The sequence below is a fragment of the Taudactylus pleione genome, unplaced genomic scaffold, assembly GCF_031769625.1.
Source record: "Taudactylus pleione unplaced genomic scaffold, aTauple2 ptg001293l, whole genome shotgun sequence".
NCBI lineage: Eukaryota > Metazoa > Chordata > Amphibia > Anura > Myobatrachidae > Taudactylus > Taudactylus pleione.
This window is the reverse complement of record NW_028285693.1, coordinates 2,278,228-2,301,748: the sequence shown is the minus strand read 5'-3', so window position 1 is coordinate 2,301,748 and position 23,521 is coordinate 2,278,228.

Genomic DNA, 23,521 nt, shown 5'->3' with positions numbered 1-23,521 from the left:
ACTTAGCAAAAAACAAAAGTACGATTGTTTTCTCGGCCCCCAAAAAATTATGAAAAAAAACAAACATGCATACAATATTGTTTCCCTAAAAAAAACCACTTACAAATATTTCAAAAGCACGCAAAATTAAATAAAATTTGTTAGCTAATTGATTGTATGACCCAGAAATTAGCAGCTGAGTAGTTCACGTGCGTGCGGTTTTTAGCTACTAAAAAATGTTTATTTACTAAACACCTTACAAGCATTTTTGCAATTCAAAGTTGATTGTTTTTGTGGCCTCAATTGATAAATCGCAACACCATCGACTTGCCAAGGGAAGTACGAAGAGACCATCATCATTGTGGTAGACTATACCAGACCACAAGCTGAGCGAGCAGTCTTAATGGAAATTGGATCAGACAGTGACGTATCACTTGTTCCGTTCACATTTGGCGCTCGCATAAGATAATTTATGTAAACCCAAAAAACGCCTCGACACGCCTGCGTTTTTCCATCTCCACCCCCGTCACCGCCCCAAAACGGACAGTTCTGTCAATCACATTTGACATGTCACTTCCTATTCGCTGTGTCTACAATCGACAGAAAAATGACCGTAATCAGACGTACGCACATGCGCACTGTTACACCAATGCATGCGTGGGTGTACAACATCGGCTGACTACGAATGAGCAGCCACTTACGAGCGGCTCTGAATGAGGGCCTCAGGCCCATAGAGTGTAAGCTCCACTGGGGCAGAGACTGATGTGAATAGACAAATACTCTCTGTAAAGCGCTGCGGAATATGTGCGCGCTATATAAATAACTGGTAATAAATATATAATCCCACTTTATTTGTTAAAGGCTCCCAAGCATGAGTTAGCCCCAGAGCTCCACAAATAACCACAATGAACTGGCCAGAATTCCCTCAGGTGTGCTGCTGAGAGCTCATCCACTACAGTACCATCATCGCCTCTGGGCATTGCCCTAGGGTGACATTCTTCCACTACTAGCATTCACTTGAAACCCTCCTCATTAGGGATTCCGTATTTCCATTCCCTGGGCCCCATAACTAAAACAGAAACCAGCAAAACCAAAACCCTCCAGGACATCTGTTGAGTGATTGAATCTGTCACATCTGTGCCGAGGTCACATGTGGTCCCTCCTTAGTAGAGGATTAATAACCAGACTGAAGGAGGATCTGGGTGACCTGTTCTGCGCATGTCCAGGATGATATTTAGTATTTGCGGCTGTGAAATACCGTCCATCTCCGTATCAGGCCCTATATTCCATTTTTATATTTCATTGGCAGATTTGGGTGTTCTGTTTTATTTGGTGTAACTGGAGACCCCTTGCCCCTGAAGCAACATCAGAACCTGTGCAAAGGTATTGCCATTTCTGTGATGAGAACCCCAGCTGCATCCAGACTTTAAAATCCAGACTATCCCTTCCATATCCTCAGCAGGACCCTTCCTTAGTCTACACAGCTTACCGCAGTATGAGCCTGATTCACCAGAGCACTGCTGATGTTTGGGAATCTGTGCAGGCATCAGACCCGTTCTACGCATGTGCAGAACAGGTCTGTGAGTTCGCTTGCAAACTGTCAGCAGACTGTCAGTGATTGACAGTCTGCTGCTGTTTGGGGGCAGGGAGGGGGCGGAAACAACCTGCGTTACCCAAAACGGAGGCGTGTTGCCGCCGTTCGGGGGGGGGGAGAAGAGACCTAAACTGTGGTGGCCAGCTATGGTGGCCTATGGGTTATCGCAGCCGGCTGATGGTATGCAGATTAACCGATGCTGCGTTGAACAACGCAGCTCGGTTAAGTAATGCACAGGGGGCGTGATGCCTCGTCCTGCATTACCATATCTGCAAGGGTTGCAATTTCAAAGCTGCCTGCCATCATATATCTATAGCCTGCGTGTATACATCACATATCTATAGCCTGCGTGTATACATCACATATCTATAGCCTGCGTGTATACAACACATATCTATAGCCTGTGTGTATACATCATATACCTATAGCCTGTGTGTATACATCATATATCTATAGCCTGCGTGTATACATCATATATCTATAGCCTGCATGTATACATCTTAAATCTATAGCCTGCGTGCATACATCATATATCTACAGCCTGCGTGTATACATCATATATCTATAGCCTGTGTGCATACATCATATATCTATAGCCTGCTACATCTCCAGCTTGTCTCTCATAAATAGGCCACAACTAATTTGGGCTGGCACTGACCTATTTTTAATTTGGTCCTAATTTCTGGGGTCCACGTCCTGGTGACTGACCTCTCATCCTGGAACAGCCACCTTATTACAGGTGCTGAGGATCACTCCAAGGCTGAGATTAGATGTGAATAATGAAATTTTTATTGCTTATTAAAGCTGAAATTTGAAAGCTGCATTCAGGAAATAGAGGAGCACAACTCCTATGAAGAGCTTCTCCTGAGACTTACAGTGCACAGCAGACACGTTTGGTCACACAGTCTTCATCATAAGGGTAATTTCATGCATTGCACACTGAATTTATGTATAGTAGTCCAAGGTATAGCACTCGCATCATAGGTTTATTCCTGGCAGAATGTCTCATTTCAGGACTCCGAGAGTATCCAAAATCCAGTAAACCGGTGCAGTGGAGGGGGTGCAGCTGGGCCCTGGACCTGCACTGAAGGTGGTAGCCTATGCTGATGACGTCACAGTGTTTCTGTCTGAAGAGGCAGAGGCACGGCGGGTGGAAGAACTCATCAGGATGTATTCTGAGGCATCGTGCTCCAGGATAAACCAAGAGAAGTGTGAGGCTTTCTGGATGGGGGAGGAAGGGACAGAATTTGACCTTCCGGACAACCTCCCTCGGGCCAGTCCACAGATACAAATTCTAGGCATTTATTTCAACCACGGTGATTATGGCACCCTAAATTGGGAGAAAAAGTTGGAGATTGCATCCAGGAAGGTATCTGTTTGGAGAAGATGGAAGTCTTCCTATAGGGAAAGGGTTGATTTATGCAAGACCTACTTGATTCCAGTGTTTCTGTATGTCAGTTATGTCTGTTTTTTGCCTCAGTCCATGTGGTCCAAGATAAATTCATTGATTTTCCTGATGTTTTGGGGAAATGGGATGAATATTATCAAAAGAGGCATCACCTACAAATTGAGGGAAGAGGGAGGCCAGAGTATGGTCAACCCCGTAGTATTTTTTGTGACAACTTTTTGAAAGCTAAACATAGGGAGTCTGTTTTTAGAGACTCCCCCTCAATGGGTAGAAGGTCTCGGGGAATGGGCGTTTCCCTTTCTCAAAGAATGGATGGAGGGAGGTCGAATTAAGATACCCCGAGTTAGGCGAGGCTACCTCCCAATCTACGTGGTCCTGTGTCTGAAAGTGATGAGACGGTGGGGCTTGGAAGTTGGTGATGTGAGAGGCTTGGCCAGGAGGGAGATGGGGCTAAGAATTCTGCAGACCTACTTCTATGTTCCGCTGGCCCTAAAGGATTGCCCGGGTGAGATGTGTTCCGAGGGATTGGCTCTGATTAATTCTCAGAGGATTCCTCTGAAATTTAGAGACATCGCCTGGCTCTCCTTCCATGGAAGGCTCTACGTTAGGGGTAACCTTAAAGTAAGAAGTGCCGATGATCGTGGTTGTCTACGTGAGGAGTGTCTAGGGGAGGAGGAGACGATGGACCACTTCTTCTGTAGGTGTCCCTATAACATAGAGGTTTATAAAGGAGTTTCAAGGCGCTTGCGTATCCCTTGCCTTTTCGGGGCTGAGTTACCCTGAATGGGCTTATGGGGCATTCAAGGGGTATGGTAGATTTGATTTGTGCACTATTTTTTTAGTTAGCTTAGTAGTACGGTATTACACATGGAACGCACGGTGTCAATTGGGTATTAGGGGTAAAGTCCTTCCCTGGATATCGGTTGTTGGGGAAATCTTGCATGAGGTGAAGCGGATGATGGACATGGACAAAGGAAGAATGGACGCCGTCAGTTGGTCACGGTTGTGGCGACATCTGAGGCCCCCTTGAATGGGTAGCGAAAGTTCGGTCCTAAGTCCTTGGTAACTGGTTTCTGTCGTTTCCTGTCCTTCATTTTGTATTAACTAAATTACAGAGGAATGCTTTACATACATCTGGATGATTGACTTACCTTTTCGATACTTGGGTTGGTGATGGTGGGAGGAGTTGGGGGTGGGGGGTGAGAGGGAGGGGGATGGTCATTGGGTGTGAAGTTGGGGGCGGTGAAGGTAGGAGTAAGGGTTATTGACATAAGGTATTGAGATGCATTGTAGATTTGATGGACTATATATTGTATTATATGTAAATATGTAAATACTGTAAAAAGTGTTTTATGTATAATTATACGGTTGCATTTTGTGTAATAAACACAGACAGTGCAGGCAGTGTAGTCTCATACAGTGTATAATGGGGAATATCAGGAGCAGACTGATTACATTGTCCTCACCTATAATCTGGATAACTATACACAGTAGGAGTAAGTGACAGTACAGGCAGCGTAGTCTCATACAGTGTATAATGGGGAATATCAGGAGCAGACTGATTACATTGTCCTCACCTATAACCTGGATAACTATGTACATTAGGAGTAAGTGACAGTGCAGGCAGGACATGTGCTGTTGAGCTCCTGACTTCCATAGGTGTGTCAAATTACAGCCAGCGGTTCTGCGGGCTTCCCCAGGAAAGATGCGCCCTCCTGGGGCAGGGAAGGGGAAAGGTCCCTTGCGGAAGGGATCGCGGACCCAGCCTGTAAGGACGAAAGTTACCTTACAGCTGGACACCCGGGTGGAAGATCGCGCTGATGATTCCAGCCAGCCCGAGGTGCTGAAGCCGGAGAGTGTTGGCTGGAGCGCGGCGGCCGCGAGGCAGAGGCAGCCGCGAGCGGGATTCCCTGAACTGTCTGCAGAGGCTCCCCATGGTGAGGTAACCACGGGTAGAGCAGAGGCATGTGATGCCGATAATCTGCAGAGCAGTGCGGAGGGGGAGACCGTAGCCCCTATGCTTTCAGCGGGAGAGGAGGAAGGTGAGGAGTCCCCTGTTATCAGTGGGGATGAGGACTATGTGGCACAAATGAGCCTGGAAGAGGCTGTTACAGAATCCAGGAGGCTCAATACAAAAATTGGTTATACAAAAAAGAAAAGAAATAAGGCACATACCTGGGAGAAACCGCAGCTGCGGGGGCTGATCGTAGAGCTTACTGATACCTTGGACAGGGTAAAAGAAAGAGTGAAGTCCCTGAGGCAGGAGAGGCAGAGGATAGCTGCTTCAAGCGGTCTGCCAGTAAACCTAACAGCGGGAGAGCTAAGTGCAGCATCCCAGGAGGAGAACCCCTTGATGGCTGAGATAAAGCGGCTAGAGGAGGATGCGGATATACCTATAACTGCTGAGTCCGGAGATGGTGATGTAATGGGGGCCCCGAGTGTGTGCGCTGTTGCAGCAGGAGACCCGGCTAGTGGGGAAGTCGGGACGGAGATCCTGGGGAGCAGCAGCAGCAGCTTTCGAGACATACCTGTTACCGGTGATACAGCAACAATGAGAGAGCCCGGCGCTGGGGGAGTATCTTGCATCCAAGGTCCTGATGGCAGCGGTGGTAGCAGAGGTGCGGAGGTTTCCAGTGAAGCTGGTGGCCTGGAGCGGCTGATCGTGAAGGGCGTCGCGGCAGAACAGCAGGTAGGTGGAGGAGTGGGGGACCCCTGTGGCACGGTGGAGAGGCCCGCTTGGATTGCGGAGGGTGTCTCCACCGTGCTAGGGGATGTTTTCCAGGGTCTGGATACCTCTGCTGTGATTCCGATAGGTGGGCAAGGGCGCCCGGTGCGGACCGGGGGAGAGGGGACGAGAAGGGCGCAGGCAGATGTGGAGACTGGTTTCCCTATTGGGCCAACGGGTCCTGTGGTTTCCTCAGGGTCCGTGGTGGCTACGGGGACGGTTAAAGACACATTGAAGGTGGCAAGTAAAACGAAATCTGGTAGTCTGGCGCAAGGAATGCCATGTATGGTGAAAGAACTGCTACAGCCCAAGGAAAGGGCCCTGCTGGATATAATGTACGGGGAGTTGGAGACCCCAGCAAGGGTTAAGGCTGCTTTAGAACTTATCAGTAAAAACCAAGCACGGAAAGAGATGAGCAGGAGTGACGTTAATAAAGGAGCATCTACGTCTGGTTTAAATAAGACTGATGCGGGGCAGCATGCTGGGGCTGGTGGTTCCATGAATGGACAAAATGTGAACAAAAAATCCTATGCTGGTGCATTATCAGGGGAGAAAAGTGAAGGGAGGAAATTTTTCTCCAGAGTTGAGAGCGGGAAGGGAATAAAGAGAAGGAACGTAATTCAGTTCAAATGGGAAGGGGAGGGGGAGGTACCAGGGAAGGAAGTTTTCTAAACATGCTATTTACATTGAATATCTCTGCTATGGATCTGTTTGCATGTATTCATCCCCCTAGGTCGAGAGACTTTGACGTTAGTTTCCAAACTAATTATGGTATGTAAAAGTTTTGGGGTATGTGGATGACTGAAAAAACTGAGAAACCGTACTGTGATTATGTTGCAACGTTAATTTCTAGGCAGGATGTTGTGAAACTGACAGTACTAGTCCGGAATGAATCAATTCCGTAAATTGATATTAAATATTGGTTGTCTAGGAACTGTGAGGTTCTGTCAGGGTTAACGAAAATAGACTATACAAAAGGGGTGTGGGGAGGTGCCTATATGGTCCAGGTGAGAATTTTAAGCACGGCTTTTGGGGCAAATCATTTACCATCTGCCACTTATATAGGAAGGGACAGAATCCAGGTATTCTATCAAGGCCAACCTAAAACGTGTTTTAGATGCGGAGATACACGTCATTTGAGTGGAGACTGCGGTGTAACCAAATGTACACTGTGTGGGAAAATAGGGCACACTTCGAGGATGTGTAATAATGTCAGATGTAACTTGTGCGGGCAGGAGGGACATCCATACAGCAGGTGCCCAGAGGCAGACATATGTGAGGAAGTAGGGTCAGAACAAGAGGTAGAGGTAGAAGGTAGGAAGGTAAGAGGGTCGGTGGAGTTTCAAGAAAGGAGGGTAACGAGGTGGAGGATAGCGGAGCAGAGGAAAGAAGAAAGTAAGGTGGAGGAAGGGTTTCAGGAAGTTTAGAAGAAAAATAAGAAGAAAAGGAAGGTGGATGAGGGTTTAGTTTTGGCAAAAAGATTTGATGTGTTCTCAACAGATGAGGAAGAAGAGGGGGAAATAGTAAGACAGAAGGGGGAGTTAGTTTTTTCTCCTAAAGTAGCTAGAAGGAGGGTGAAGAAAAGTGGTTTGAAAGAGAGTGTGGGGGAAGGATCAGGGACTGGGAAAAGAAGGAAGGAAGGGGAGAAGGAGGAAAAAAGCCAGGGGAAGAAGGGGAGGGCGGAAGAAGAACCGCAAGAATTAGAATAGGATGAAATGGGAACAGAGCTGCAGGGTAATGTAAGAAGAAGGGAAAGTCAAGTGGCAGAAGGGGAGGAGGAGGCAGTTCCTCAAAAAAGGAACGAGGAAGGAATTGATGTAGATCCTGTCGAGGAAGTTCCTCAAGGGTCAGTAGACCCTAAGCCTCCGGATCCAGGAGGGCTGGGAGTGGTGATGTGTGTTGTGGATGGGGAGGGGGGTGGTGATGGTGATGGTATGAGAGTGGAGGGTGTGGGGGAGGGGGATCCCCCTAGGGAAAAGTAAGGAAAAGGTAAGGTCAGTTCTGCTTTCTATAACTTAGAAATATGGATCCCCAGCCCATGTGGCTTCCGTTATTTCCGATCGTGCTCGCTTTATGGCCTTTGATTTTTTCAACACAGTTGAGGTTGATTTTTTATTTTTGCAGGAGACAAGGATAAGTAAGTTGGATGCCCTCCATAGGATTAAGAGGGAGTGGAGGAGGGGTCCATCTTACTGGTCTCTTGCGGCCGAGCCATATGGTGGGGTGGCAGTGCTTTTTACTGACATGGTAACCATACACAAGGTTATAGAGTTACAGGTAGGCAGGTGTATCATTTTGGATGTCACTCTGAGAGGGCACGACCTAAGGTTGATTAACATCAATGGTCCTCAAAAGCCATATGATAGGAAGTGCCTCTTTAGAGAGATAAAACCATTTCTCTTCACAGCTCAGCAAATTGTCTTTGGAGGTGATTTTAACACCGTGATTTGGCCTAAGGACAGGGGAGGTGCAAGGACAACATTGAGCTATGATTCAAATTATTTAGTTAGGATGATTAGGGAGGCTGGTCTGGTCGATGTGCATATTCGCCATTTCCCAGATCTCACCGGGTACACATATTTCAGTGGTAGTCGTAGGTCAAGAATAGATAGGTTTTTTGTTAAGGAGACTCTGAAGACCTTGCCTCCTGAGGTAAGGTTGGTGGAGTTTTCGGATCACTGTTTTCTGAGTGTAACCTTGAATGCGGCACAATCCCTTCAGAAGGGCAGGGGGATGTGGCGTCTTAACTCAGACCTCCTAAAGGAGGAGGGAGTTAGACAATCCTTTAGAGATTTCTTCCAGGCACAGGAATCACTGTTGGAGGCAGGATGGAGTAGATTGGAGTGGTGGGAGGAGGTCAAAAAGAGAACTCGGAGTTTCTTTAGGCGATCTGTAGCGAAAAAGAACTAGAGAAATAATAGTACCTACTATTTTTTGAGAAGGAAATTGGACCTCTTAATCTCTGAAGAGGGAGATAGTGGGGAAATCTCCCGAGTGAAGGCTCTGATGAAAGATTTTCAGTACAACGGTTGGCATCTTTGGTTTTGGAGAGGGATTATGGGAATTACCACTCACCAGATCCCTATCAGAACTGTAGGATGACGTCTGAGATGAGAGAGATCAGAGGTTTGCGTGATAACCAGGGTACCCTTCAGGAAACAAAGGAGGGTATTTTGGGGGTCATTGTGGACTATTACTCTGACCTTTTATCGGAGAAATCACTTATTAGAGAAAGGATGGAGTTCTTTCTGAGGGGAACACCTGGGCTTGTGAGGCCTGATGTCTCTTTCGACTGCTTGGAGAGTGATATAGGGGTAGAGGAGGTGAGGATAGCGATTGAAGGGTTATCTGTTAAAAAATCTCTGGGGCCGGACGGGTTAACGTCAGAGTTTTATTAAACCTTTTCAGATATTTTGGCCCCGCGCCTTGTGGAAGTGTTTAATGAGTGTTTGGGTGAAGAATGTCTTCCCCCTTCCATGAGGTTGTCTGCACTTATATTGCTCTCCAAGGGTAAGGATCCCCTGTGTGTTGAGAACTGGCACCCCATAGCTCTTCTCAACACAGATAGGAAGATTTTGGCAAAAATTATTTTTAATAGGCTGACTGAATTTACAGAATGGCTGCTTTCAGCCTCTCAGCATTGTACGGTGAAAGGCCGTAGTACCTTTAGTGCTGTCCTTGGTGTCCGGGAGGTCATTGAGCGGTGCCGTGCCGAGAGGTGGGGAAAGTATTTGCTAGCATTGGATCAATCCAAGGCTTTTGACAGAGTCAATCATTAATACCTATGGAGGGTACTGGAATGGTATGGATTTCCGGCGAGTGTGGTGAATTGGCTAAAAACAATATACAGAAAGGCTGAAAGCTTCCCACTTGTGAATGGTTGGGTGGGTGCTGCTTTTGGTGTAGGTTCTGGGGTTCGTCAAGGGTGTCCCTTGAGCCCACTTCTGTATGTATTTGCTATCGACTCCTTTATAAGGATGTTGGAGTATGGTGCAGTGGAGGGGGTGCAGCTGGGCCCTGGGCCTGCACTAAAAGTTGTAGCCTGTGCAGATGATTTCACGGTGTTCCTGTCTGAAGAGGCAGAGGCACGGCGGGTGGAAGAACTCATCAGGGAATATTCTGAGGCATCGTGCTCCAGGATAAACCAGGAGAAGTGTGAAGCTTTCTGGATGGGGGAGGAAGGGACAGAATTTGACCTTCCGGACAGCCTCCCTCGGGCCAGTCCACAGATAAAAATTCTAGGAATTTATTTCAACCACGGTGATTATGGCACCCTAAATTGGGAGAAAAAGTTGGAAATTGCATCCCAGAAAGTATCTGTTTGGAGAAGATGGAAGTCTTCCTATAGGGATTAAAGAATTGGATTCTCAAAGAATGGATGGAGGGAGGTCGAATTAAGATACCCCGAGTTAGGCGAGGCTACCTCCCGATCTACGTGGTCCTGTGTCTGAAAGTGCTGAGACGGTGGGGCTTGGAAGTTGGTGATGTGAGAGGCTTGGCCAGGAGGGAGATGGGGCTAAGAATTCTGCAGACCTACTTCTATGTTCCGCTGGCCCTAAAGAACTGCCCGGGTGAGATGTGTTCGGAGTGATTGGCTCTGATTAATTCTCAGAGGATTCCTCTGAAATTTAGAGACATCGCCTGGCTCTCCTTCCATGGAAGGCTCTACGTTAGAGGTAACCTTAAAGTAAGAAGTGCCGATGATTGTGGTTGTCTACGTGAGGAGTGTCTAGGGGAGGACGAGACGATGGACCACTTCTTCTGTAAGTGTCCCTATAACATAGAGGTTTATAAAGGAGTTTCAAGACGCTTGCGTATTCCTTGCCTTTCGGGGCTGAGTTACCCTGAATGGGCTTATGGGGCATTCAAGGGGTATGGGAGATTTGATTGGTGTACGATTTTTTTAGTTAGCTTAGTAGTATGGTATTACACATTGAACGCACGGTGTCAATTGGGTATTAGGGGTAAAGTCCTTCCCTGGATATCGGTTGTTGGGGAAATCTTGCATGAGGTGAAGCGGATGATGGACATGGACAAAGGAAGAATGGACGCCGTCAGTTGGTCACGGTTGTGGCGACATCTGAGGCCCCCTTGAATGGGTAGCGAAAGTTCTGTCCGGAGTCCTTGGTAACTGGTTTCTGTAGTTTCCTGTCCTTCATTTTGTATTAACTAAATTACAGAGGAATGCTTTACATACATCTGGATGATTGACTTACCTTTTCGATACTTGGGTTGGTGATGGTGGGAGGAGTTGGTGGTGGGGGGTGAGAGGGAGGGGGGATGGTCATTGGGTGTGAAGATGGGGGCGGTGAAGGTAGGAATAAGGGTTATTGACATAAGGTATTGAGATGCATTGTTGATTTGATGGAATATATATTGTATTATATGTAAATATGTAAATACTGTAAAAAGTGTTTTATGTATAAATTATACGGTTGCATTTTGTGTAATAAACACAGACAGTGCAGGCAGCGTAGTCTCATACAGTGTATAATGGGGAATATCAGGAGCAGAGTGATTACATTGTCCTCACCTATAACCTGGATAACTATGTACATTAGGAGTAAGTGACAGTACAGGCAGCGTAGTCTCATACAGTGTATAATGGGGAATATCAGGAGCAGACTGATTACATTGTCCTCACCTATAACCTGGATAACTATGTACATTAGGAGTAAGTGACAGTGCAGGCAGCGTAGTCTCATACAGTGTATAATGGGGAATATCAGGAGCAGACTGATTACATTGTCCTCACCTATAACCTGGATAACTATGTACATTAGGGGTAAGAGACAGTGCAGGCAACGTAGTCTCATACAGTGTATAATGGGGAATATCAGGAGCAGACTAATTACATTGTCCTCACCTATAACCTGGGTAACTATGTACATTAGGAGTAAGTGACAGTGCAGGCAGCGTAGTCTCATACAGTGTATAATGGGGAATATCAGGAGCAGACTAATTACATTGTCCTCACCTATAACCTGGATAACTATGTACATTAGGAGTAAGTGACAGTGCAGGCAGCGTAGTCTCATACAGTGTATAATGGGGAATATCAGGAACAGACTGATTACATTGTCCTCACCTATAACCTGGATAACTATGTACATTAGGAGTAAGTGACAGTGCAGGCAGCGTATTCTCATACAGTGTATAATGGGGAATATCAGGAGCAGACTGATTACATTGTCCTCACTTATAACCTGGATAACTATGTACATTAGGAGTAAGTGACAGTGCAGGCAGTGTAGTCTCATACAGTGTATAATGGGGAATATCAGGAGCAGACTGATTACATTGTCCTCACCTATAACCTGGATAACTATGTACATTAGGAGTAAGTGACAGTGCAGGCAGCGTAGTCTCATACAGTGTATAACGGGGAATATCAGGAGCAGACTGAACAGAAATCAGTATAGATTCCAAAAATCACTTCAGTTTCAGAAATCACTGCATAACAGATGGGGTGATTCCGCTGCAGATGGATATGCGATCACAGCTGCTATCATGCTAGCAGCTGCGATAGCGTGAACATAGTAATGCACAGAAGGCATCACGCCCACCTGCATGCATTACTGATCCGAGGACGCAGCAGTAAATCATTTGCGATCCCTTCGGCTAGATGAGTGACCAATAGGGTTAATGCAAGCTAGCTGCTGCAGATGAGTAAAAGATGCCAGGAAATCTCCATCAGCTGACACAGATGCGGGCCTCGCCACTCCCCCCCCCAATGGCAGTGACACGCCTCTGTTTTGGTAACAGAGACCCTAGGCTGCCCCCTGCCTGCCCAGAAATGGCAGAAAACTGTCAATCACTGACAGTCAGTCTGCTGCCGAACTCTGTGTGTAATCGTAGATCTGCACTGCACATGCACAATACTGGTCAGGCACATGCAGAAATTTACGATAATCGTGAATCTGAATGATCCCTGTCACTGCGTCAGCAGCTGATTCACTCCCTGAAATCACTCTGCAGACCAACATTGAAGACCATGTCTAGCAGGACTGTCATCAGGGGGGAATGCTGGGACTGCAGTCCCATTTCCAGACAGAAGGGGGTCTGCCCACAGTGACACTGCCCGGCTGTAATCAATCTCCCCTCCTGTTTGTAATCTCCATATGCTAAGCTTTACCAGGATCAAAGACTGTGGATTGATTATCAGAGCCGTAGCTAGACATTTTGGTGCCCTGTGCGAGAAAGTTCATTGGTGCCCCCCCTCCTCCCAACTGCCTATATAACAAAAATCTATCTATCTGTATCCTGTAATCCTCCGGAACTCCAGTAACCAGGGGCATATAGCCGAGTCAGAGTCTAATAAATCTGAATACCCTGTGAAAGTTGTCTGAGTGCCGCCTCATTCCGCTACATTAAAGCCGTGTGCCCATCGAGGTTGGACACAAGAGAGGAGAGCAACGGATGCTGCTATTTGCTTACAGCAAGGGAGTGCCGGCCATTACACAAATTTATATATATATATATATATATATATATATATATACATATACATATACAGTGTGTAATATATATATTACGGGTGTGCACCGGCCATTTTTTGTGTTTTGGTTTTGGATCTGGATCTTTCTTCATGTTTTGGATCTGGATTGGTTTTGCCAAAACCACCCTTCCGTGTTTTGGGTTCCGGATTTTGTGTTTTGGATCTGAATTTTTTTTTAAAAAAAGCATAAAAACAGCTAAAATCACAGAATTTGTGGGTTTTTCTGCTCCTATGCTATTATTAACCTCAATAACCTTAATTTCCACTCATTTCCAGTCTATTCTGAACACCTCACACCTCACAATAGTGTTTTTATGTCCAAAAGGTTGCACCGAGGTAGCTGGATGACTATGCTAAGCGACACGAGTGGGCGGCACAAACACATGGCCCATCTAGGAGTGACACTGCAGTGGCAGACAGGATGGCAGTTTGAAAAACTAGGCCCCAAACACTACATAATGCAAAGAAAAAAAAGAGGTGCAAGATGGAATTGTCCGTTGGCCCTCCCACCCACCCTTATGTTGTATAAACAGGACATGCACACTTTAACAAACCAATCATTTCAGCGCCAGGGTCTGCCACATGACTGTGGCTGAAATGATTGCTTCGTTTGGGCCCCCACAAAACAAGCTGACAATTAATCTGTCCCTGCACAAACTGGCTCTACGGAGGCAAGATGTCATCCTCATCCTCCTCATCCACCGATTCCTCACCCTCTTCAGTGTTGTGTACATCCTCGTCCTCCCAGAGTATTAACTCATCCCCGCTGGAATCCACCACCACAGGTACCTCTGTACATTCTGGAGGCTGGTCTCCCTGGAAGAGGTGATAATTCATTTTTATGAACATCATCTTCTCCACATTTTGTGGAAGCAACCTCCTATGCCTTTCGCTGACAAGGTTCCCGGCTGCACTAAACACTCTTTCGGAGTACACACTGGAGGGGGGCAACTCAGGTAAAATAGAGCCAGTTTGTACAGGGGCCTCCAAATTGCCTCTTTTTCCTGCCAGTACAGGTATGGACTGTCTGACATGCCTACTTGGATGCTTTCACCAATGTAATCCTTTAACAGACATACGCACGCTTGTCGCTGCTGATTTGAGGATGCAGGTGTGGCTACTGTGCATAAATTTCACATACAAACACAGAAAAAAAGATTATTTTATTTTGGTTGGAGCGCACTTTGGGGGTTACACCACCCTTTAACAGACAGACGCACGCTTGTTGCTGCTGCTTTGAAGATGCAGGTGTGGCTACTGCGCATACATTTCACACACAAACACAGAAAAAAAGATTATTTTATTTTGGTTGGAGCGCACTTTGGGGGTTACACCACCCTTTAACAGACAGATGCACGCTTGTCACTGCTGCTTTGAGGATGCAGGTGTGGCTACTGCGCATACATTTCACACACAAACACAAAAAAAAATATTATTTTATTTTGGTTGGAGCGCACTTTGGGGGTTACACCACCCTTTATCAGACAGACGCACGCTTGTCACTGCTGCTTTGAGGATGCAGGTGCGGCTACAGCCCACACAATTCACAAAGAGAAAAAAAAAAGAAGAATTCTTTATTTTTTTTTGGATGCACTTTGGGGGTTACAGCACCTTTTAACGGACAAGCCAGCCGGCCCTTTACTTATGACACAGGCGTACGCTTGGCGCTGCTCCTTTGTTGATGCACATGCAGCCACAGTGCACACAATTCACAAACACAGAAATATTTCTTTATTTTGTTTGGAGTGCACTTTGGGGCATACACCACCTTTTAACAGATGAGCCAGCCGGCCCTTTACTAATGGGGCACAGACGCACGCTTGGCGCTGCTTTTTTGTTGATGCACATGCAGCCACAGTGCACACAATTCACAAACACAGAAAATTATTTTTTGTTTTGTTTGGAGTGCACTTTGGGGGTTACAGCACCCTTTAACGGTCAAGCCAGCCGGCCCTTTATGTATGACATAGGAGCACGCTTGGCGCTACTTTGTTGATGCGTGTGCAGCTACTGTGCACACAATTCACAAACACAGAAACAATATTTTTTTGTTTTTGCACCTGGGGGGAGCACCCCTGATGGATAGAGCACCCCCTGGACAACACTACAGCACCCCTTTAGGACTGGGACACTGCACAGGACTTTGGAGTGGACACAGCCCCTATGGACAACTGACTGCACAACACAGCCCCGCCAACCCCTATGGACTTTGGTGGAGTGGACACAGCCCCTATGGACAACAGCAGCACAGCACAACACAGCCAGCCCCTATGGACTTTGGAGGAGTGGACACAGCCCCTATGGACAACAGCAGCACAGCGCAGCACAGCACAACACTACACTGCTCTACACTACACTACACAGCCCAGCCGGCCCTAGCTCCCACCCTCCGTCTTCACTGTCCACAGCCTAGTGAGAAAATGGTGCCGACGCGGGTACCTTATATAGAATCCAAAACCCGCAAGACCCGAACAGCGGGATGATGACGTTTTGCCTCGATTTCAGATCCGAGTCAGGCGGGAAAAGTCGAGGCTGACTCGGATCGGCCTCGGTTCAGGGGGGTTCGGATTTCAGAAATCCGGACCCGGTCACCCCTAATAAATAAATAAATATATATATATATACACATATACAAATATATACAGTATATATACACATACATTTTTATTTATGTATATATATAATATATATGTGTGTATGTGTGTATATATATATATATATATATATATATATATATATATATGTGTGTGTGTGTGTGTGTAAAATAAATATATATATATATATATTTATTATATACATTTATTTATTTGATTAATAAATTCAGCACAGGAGTTGTAATGGGGGAGGCTGCTGGGTTGTCCACTACTTTTAATACTGCCAGTCACAGTCAGACCTCACCTGGCAGTGGCAGGTTCTCGGTCCTGTATCATCCAGGATCCAGCCCTGTGTGCTGTCTGCTGTGTCAACATTCCAGCGTGACTTTCCTTGCCAGCCACCCCCATAAGCCAGCAGCTCCTCTGTCCTCTGGGTGCCTTGGGCGGGGAGGCGTCTCTCCTGCCTGGCTGCCCTAATGCTGCAGGATGCCGAAGTCGGGACATCATAAGGAGACGGGGAGGCTGCGCCTGTCTGCCCTGCCTCCTCTGTGCTGGGCTCCGTGGACACAGCAGCGGCCGCCCGGCACTAGATTACAAACAACAACAGAGAGAGAGGGTGGGCGGTCGGTGTTCTGCCCTCAGCAATGTTGCGCTGTGTGCGGAAGCACCGACCGCACCACCCTAGCTACGGCCCTGTTGATTATGCTGTCTGCCACAGTCTGAAGTATGACTGTGGCAGAAAGCATATTGAGCCTGCCAGGCACTCTGCTAAGACCCCGGGCGCCTGCAATAAGATGAGACAGAGGCCCTGATTCAGAGACGCTCGTAAGCGGCTGCTCGTTCGTTCTGACTGATGTTCGCACATCTGCGCATGCGTACGGATTTTAATACACATGCGCGAACCAGTCAGTGCGGCCGAAAATCGTTTGTTCGCTATATAGCGAATGCCTGATATTTTGAGTGACAGAAGGAGGCGTATGTGGGTGGTAACAGGGGAAGGTGCTTGAAAACGGGGGTGTGGAATTCGAACGCAGGCGTGCTTAAAGGTCAAAACGGGCATTTTAAGGGAGTGCATAATTAATACAGCAGCGTCATTGACCACGTCACTTGGTTTTTCTTTACTCAGAACTGCTCGCAAAATAGCGGTTGAAAAAACCAGCCACAAGAATAGCGAGCAGTTCATACGGTGTTCGATGTACTCGATTAATCTAATAATTAACGGACATGACGTATGGTGCGAGCGGCAAGGGGGCATATTTTTCAAAATTACAACCACAAGTTTTGCTCGCTCGTTCAGACTTAGAGGCGTGAACAGACCGCTATTAGCGAACGGTTCATTTGAATAGCCACCCCTTGTTTTAGAACGAATGACCGCAAATAGCGAGCGGCTCTGAATGAGGGCCAGAGAGTGAAATTGTAATAATGTACACTGTTAAATGTCGAAATTTATCATGCAAACACAAAGGGCCGACTAACTTATGCGGCTATTGGAAAAGCGAGATAACACAGCACTTTGGAAGAGATGAGAGTGTGACAGTGAGTGTATTAAACCCCAGAACCTGTGGTTTATAGGATTGTGTGACAGTGTGTGGCCCTGACGAAATTCACAAAGAGGCAAACACCTAATCCTGGCTAAACTAGACCAAGGACAAACAGACAGACACACACACTTTTCTTATTATACAGCTATAATATAATGGCAATACATTATATAGATATAATATAATGGCAATACATAGTTCTTTATACATTGGGTCTGGAGTTCTCTACAAGCAGCAGGTCTCCAAACAACAGCAATTTTTTACTAAAAAAGGACTTGTATCAAACATATAATAAACAGCTCCACTACGCCTGTGACCTTACCATTTACATGAACAGGAAGAATGAGAAAAGGGGAGGAGCATTGACAACACTGCTGCTTGCTTGATACAATACGATCGAGGAGAGGGGAGGAGCATTGACAACACAGCTGTCTCTCTCTGGGGGGATACGACATCTATCTACTGTATCTGTCTGTCTGTCTTTCTATCTGTCTGGGAGATTTCTAAATCTATTTTTCTCCAGTCTCTAACTCTCTGGAAGGTTTCTTTCCATATCTATCTGTTTATCTGTCTACAGTCTCTCACTCTCTGGTGGGTTTCTACATCTATAGTTACAAAGAAATGAGAAGGTCTAAATGACCTACAAAGACTCTATTATGGCTAAATTATGTTGCATAAAACATAACCTTTATTACTTATTAAGGAAATGTATATAAAAAAATACTTACAGGACTGACATCTGAAACAAGGGTATGAGGAATCATTCCTCATGGGGCAGTGTAATATGACAGAAACATAGTCAAAATGACAGAAATACATATAACAAAAAACAAATGCTAGAATACACCCAGGGTTAGTCACACAATATCACAAGATAATTATCATTATATCAAGCAGGACTGTAGCTCAATGTTGCTATTACTCCTTATGATTGAAAAATAGCTGATGGCACCAAACGTTACCATATAGTACAGACAGATGAAAGTCAGGGTATGAAAAGACCTGAATAACACTATGTTCTGCTGCTTCCCATCTTACCTAGGGCATAGGGTGGGGAGGGAGAGACCAGTGTCCAACAGTGACCCCTGGAAGCAACAGTAAATATTGTCCCCCTGTAGCAGCCGTTTTTGCTTGGAGAAGCCTAGGCCAGTAAATGAGCGGATTTCTGGGCTGCAGGCGGCAGATGATCTGAGTGTGAAGATAAAGGTAAGCCTAGAACATATAATGATATTCTATCAAAATATCGAATAACATCGTCTTATTGGTATTGTGCTGTTCCAAGATTTAGAAGATACCATTAGCGATGTCTGTATACCATCCAGTGTAAGTAAATATCAGCCATGCGGGGTGCCGGCGGTGGGGATACTGGTGTCGAGATCCCAACCTATCGGGATTTCTGCATCCGAACAATTTATTGTAAATGTAACCACTATATTAAGTAGTAGAGCTCAGTAATGTACCGTACTCCATAAATGGGAAAGTCACACTCAGAAGCTGTATTTGTTCTCCTCAATGCAAACTAACCTCAACCCTGATGAAATCCTTTGCTGAATATGGACTTATCTATTATTTAGCTCCCTGCAGAGGCACAAAACCCACATACAGTATCTAATCACTTCCAACAGCTATTCTGGAAACACCGACCTACCTAACATCTGAGCCCTCTCCCGGTTACAGGCTGATTGCAAAGCCCACGGGGACACAAACTCCATTTTTCTTTCCCTTTTCATAAATTAATGTTTTACAAATCCTTTAATCACCTTAAGCCTGTAGCGCGCCAGCTGGGAGCGCACGGAAAGGGGAATGAGCCTGCCGACTGTCTGCAGCTTCCATTCATACTGCAAAGTGCTGGCTTCTGACTTTGTCACCTTTAGATTATTCCATTTTAGGGACATCTGTATTGGGGTGGGTGACCAATGGCTGTTACTGCCCTAAAGTGTCACCGTGCTATCACTAGTCTATGGGAGCCTGGTTATACAGCGTACGTTATATGGAATACGAATATAAGAACAATTATATTTGTATATGCATATAACAGTGGAATGTCAGAGCTTCCTGTAGATTCACACATCTTATTATATCGCTATAAGTCTGCAAAGTGTCTCTAACCTCCTTATAAAGGGGTCAATAGCAAATACATACAGAAGAGGGCTCAAGGGGCACCCCTGACGAACCCCAGAACCTACACCAAAAGTAGCACCCACCCAACCATTCACAAGTGGGAAGCTTTCGGCCTTGCTGTATATTGTTTTTAGCCAATTCACCACCCTCGCTGGAAATCCATACCATTCCAGTACTCTCCATAGGTATTCATCATTGACTCTGTCAAAAGCCTTGGATTGATCCAATGCTAGCAAATACTTTCCCCACCTCTCAGCACGGCACCGCTCAATGACCTCCCGGACACCAAGGACAGCACTAAAGGTACTACGGCCTTTCACCATACAATGCTGAGAGGCTGAAAGCAGCCATTCTGTAAATTCAGTCAGTCTGTTAAAAATTATTTTTGCCAAAATCTTCCTATCTGTGTTGAGAAGAGCTATGGGGCGCCAATTCTCAACACACAGGGGATCCTTACCCTTGGAGAGCAATATAAGTGCAGACAACCTCATGGAAGGGGGAAGACATTCTTCACCCAAACACTCATTAAACACTTCCACAAGGCGCGGGGCCAAAATATCTGAAAAGGTTTTATAAAACTCTGACGTTAACCCATCCGGCCCCGGAGATTTTTTAACAGATAACCCTTCAATCGCTATCCTCACCTCCTCTACCCCTATATCACTCTCCAAGCAGTCGAAAGAGACATCAGGCCTCAGAAGCCCAGGTGTTCCCCTCAGAAAGACCTCCATCCTTTCTCTAATAAGTGATTTCTCCGATAAAAGGTCAGAGTAATAGTCCACAATGACCCCCAAAATACCCTCCTTTGTTTCCTGAAGGGTACCCTGGTTATCACGCAAACCTCTGATCTCTCTCATCTCAGACGTCATCCTACAGTTCTGATAGGGATCTGGTGAGTGGTAATTCCCATAATCCCTCTCCAAAACCAAAGATGCCAACCGGTTGTACTGAAAATCTTTCATCAGAGCCTTCACTCGGGAGATTTCCCCACTATCTCCCTCTTCAGAGATTAAGAGGTCCAATTTCCTTCTCAAAAAATAGTAGGAACTATTATTTCTCAAGTTCTTTTTCGCTACAGATCGCCTAAAGAAACTCCGAGTTCTCTTTTTGACCTCCTCCCACCACTCCGATCTACTCCATCCTGCCTCCAACAGCGATTCCTGTGCCTGGAAGAAATCTCTAAAGGATTGTCTAACTCCCTCCTCCTTTAGGAGGTCTGAGTTAAGACGCCACATCCCCCTGCCCTTCTGAAGGGATTGTGCCGCATTCAAGGTTACACTCAGAAAACAGTGATCCGAAAACTCCACCAACCTTACCTCAGGAGGCAAGGTCTTCAGAGTCTCCTTAACAAAAAACCTATCTATTCTTGACCTACGACTACCACTGAAATATGTGTACCCGGTGAGATCTGGGAAATGGCGAATATGCACATCGACCAGACCAGCCTCCCTAATCATCCTAACTAAATAATTTGAATCATAGCTCAACGTTGTCCTTGCGCCTCCCCTGTCCTTAGGCCGAATCACGGTGTTAAAATCACCTCCAAAGACAATTTGCTGAGCTGTGAAGAGGAATGGTTTTATCTCTCTAAAGAGGCACTTCCTATCATATGGCTTTTGAGGACCATAGATATTAATCAACCTTAGGTCGTGCCCCCTCAGAGTGATATCCAAAATGATACACCTGCCTACCTGTAACTCTTTAACCTTGTGTATGGTTACCATGTCAGTAAAAAGCTCTGCCACCCCACCGTACGGCTCGGCCGCAAGAGACCAGTAAGACGGACACCTCCTCCACTCCCTCTTAATCCTATGGAGGGCATCCAACTTACTTATCTTTGTCTCCTGCAAAAACAAAAAATCAACCTCAACTGTGTTGAAAAAATCAAAGGCCATAAAGCGAGCACGATCGGAAATAACGGAAGCCACATTAATCGTGGCACATCGTATGGGCTGGGGATCCATATTTCTAAGTTATAGAAAGCAGAACCGACCTTACCTTTTCCTTACTTTTCCCTAGGGGGGTCTCCCTCCCCCACACCCTCCACTCTCATACCATCACCATCACCTTCACCACCCCCATCCCCTTCCCCAACACACATCACCACTCCCAGCCCTCCTGGATCCGGAGGCTTAGGATCTACAGACCCTTGAGGAACTTCCTCAACAGGATCTACATCAATTCCTTCCTCGTTCCTTTTTTGAGGAACTGCCTCCTCCTCCTCCCCTTCTGCCACTTGACTTTCCCTTCTTCTTACATCACCCTGCAGCTCTGTTCCCATTTCATCCCATTCTAATTCTTGCGGTTCTTCTTCCGCCCTCCCCTTCTTCCCCTGACTTTTTTCCTCCTTCTCCCCCTCCTTCCTTCTTTTCCCAGTCCCTGATCCTTCCCCCACATTCTCTTTCAAACCACTTTTCTTCACCCTCCTCCTAGCTACTTTAGGAGAAAAAACTAACTCCCCCTTCTGTCTTACTATTTCCCCCTCCTCTTTCTCATCTGTTGAGAACACATCAAATCCATTTGCCAAAACTAAACCCTCGTCCACCTTCCTTTTCTTCTTATTTTTCTTCTTAACTTCATGAAAACCTTCCTCCACCTTCCTTTCTTCTTTCCTCTGCTCCGCTATCCTCCACCTCGTCACCCTCCTTTCTTGAACCTCCACCAACCCTCTTACCTTCCTACCTTCTACCTCTACCTCCTGTTCTGACCCTACTTCCTCACATATGTCTGCCTCTGGACACCTGCTGTATGGATGTCCCTCCTGCCCGCACAGGTTACATCTGACACTGTTACACATCCTCGAAGTGTGCCCTATTTTCCCACACAGTGTACATTTGGTTACACCGCAGTCTCCACTCAAATGACGTGTATCCCCGCATCTAAAGCACGTTTTAGGTTGGCCTTGATAGAATACCTGGATTCTGTCCCTTCCTATATAAGTGGCAGATGGTAAATGATTTGCCCCAAAAGCCGTGCTTAAAATTCTCACCTGGACCGTATAGGCACCTCCCCACACCCCCTTTGTATAGTCTGTTTTCGTTAACCCTGACAGAACCTCGCAGTGCCTAGACAACCAATATTTAATATCATTTTCCGAAATTGATTCATTCCGGACTAATATTGTCAATTTCAGAACATCCTGCCTAGAAGTCAACGTTGCAACATAATCACAGTACGGTTTCTCAGTTTTCTCGTCATCCACATACCCCAAAACTTTTGCATACCATAATTAGTTTGGAAACTAACGTCAAAGTCTCTCGACCTAGGGGGATGAATACATGCAAACAGATCCACAGCAGAGATATTCAGTGTAAATAGCATGTTTAGAAAAACTTCCTTCCCCGGTACCTCCCCCTCCCCTTCCCATTTGAACTGAATTACGTTCCTTCTCTTTATTCCCTTCCTGCTCTCAACTCTAGAGAAAAGTTTCCTCCCTTCACTTTTCTCCCCTGATAATGCACCAGCATAGGATTTTTTGTTCACATTTTGTCCATTCATAAAATCACCAGCCCCATCATGCTGCCCCGCATCAGTCTTATTTAAACCAGACGTAGATGCTCCTTTATTAATGTCACTGCTGCTCATCTCTTTCCGTGCTTGGTTTTTACCGATAAGTTCTAAAGCAGCCTTAACCCTTGCTGGGGTCTCCAACTCCCCATACATTATATCCAGCAGGGCCCTTTCCTTGGGCTGTAACAGTTCCTTCACCATACATGGCATTCCTTGCGCCAGAATACCAGATTTTGTTTTACTTGCCACCTTCAATGCATCTTTAACCGTCCCCGTAGCCACCACGGACCCTGAGGAAACCACAGGACCCGGTGGCCCAATAGGGAAACCAGTCTCCACATCTGCCTGCGCCCTTCTCGTCCCCTCTCCCCCGGTCCGCACAGGACGCCCTTGCCCACCTATCCGAATCACAGCAGAGGTATCCAGACCCTGGAAAACATCCCCTAGCACGGTGGAGACACCCTCCGCAATCCAAGCGGACCTCTCCACCGTGCCATGGGGGTCCCCCACTCCTCCACCTACCTGCTGTTCTGCCGCGACGCCCTTCACGA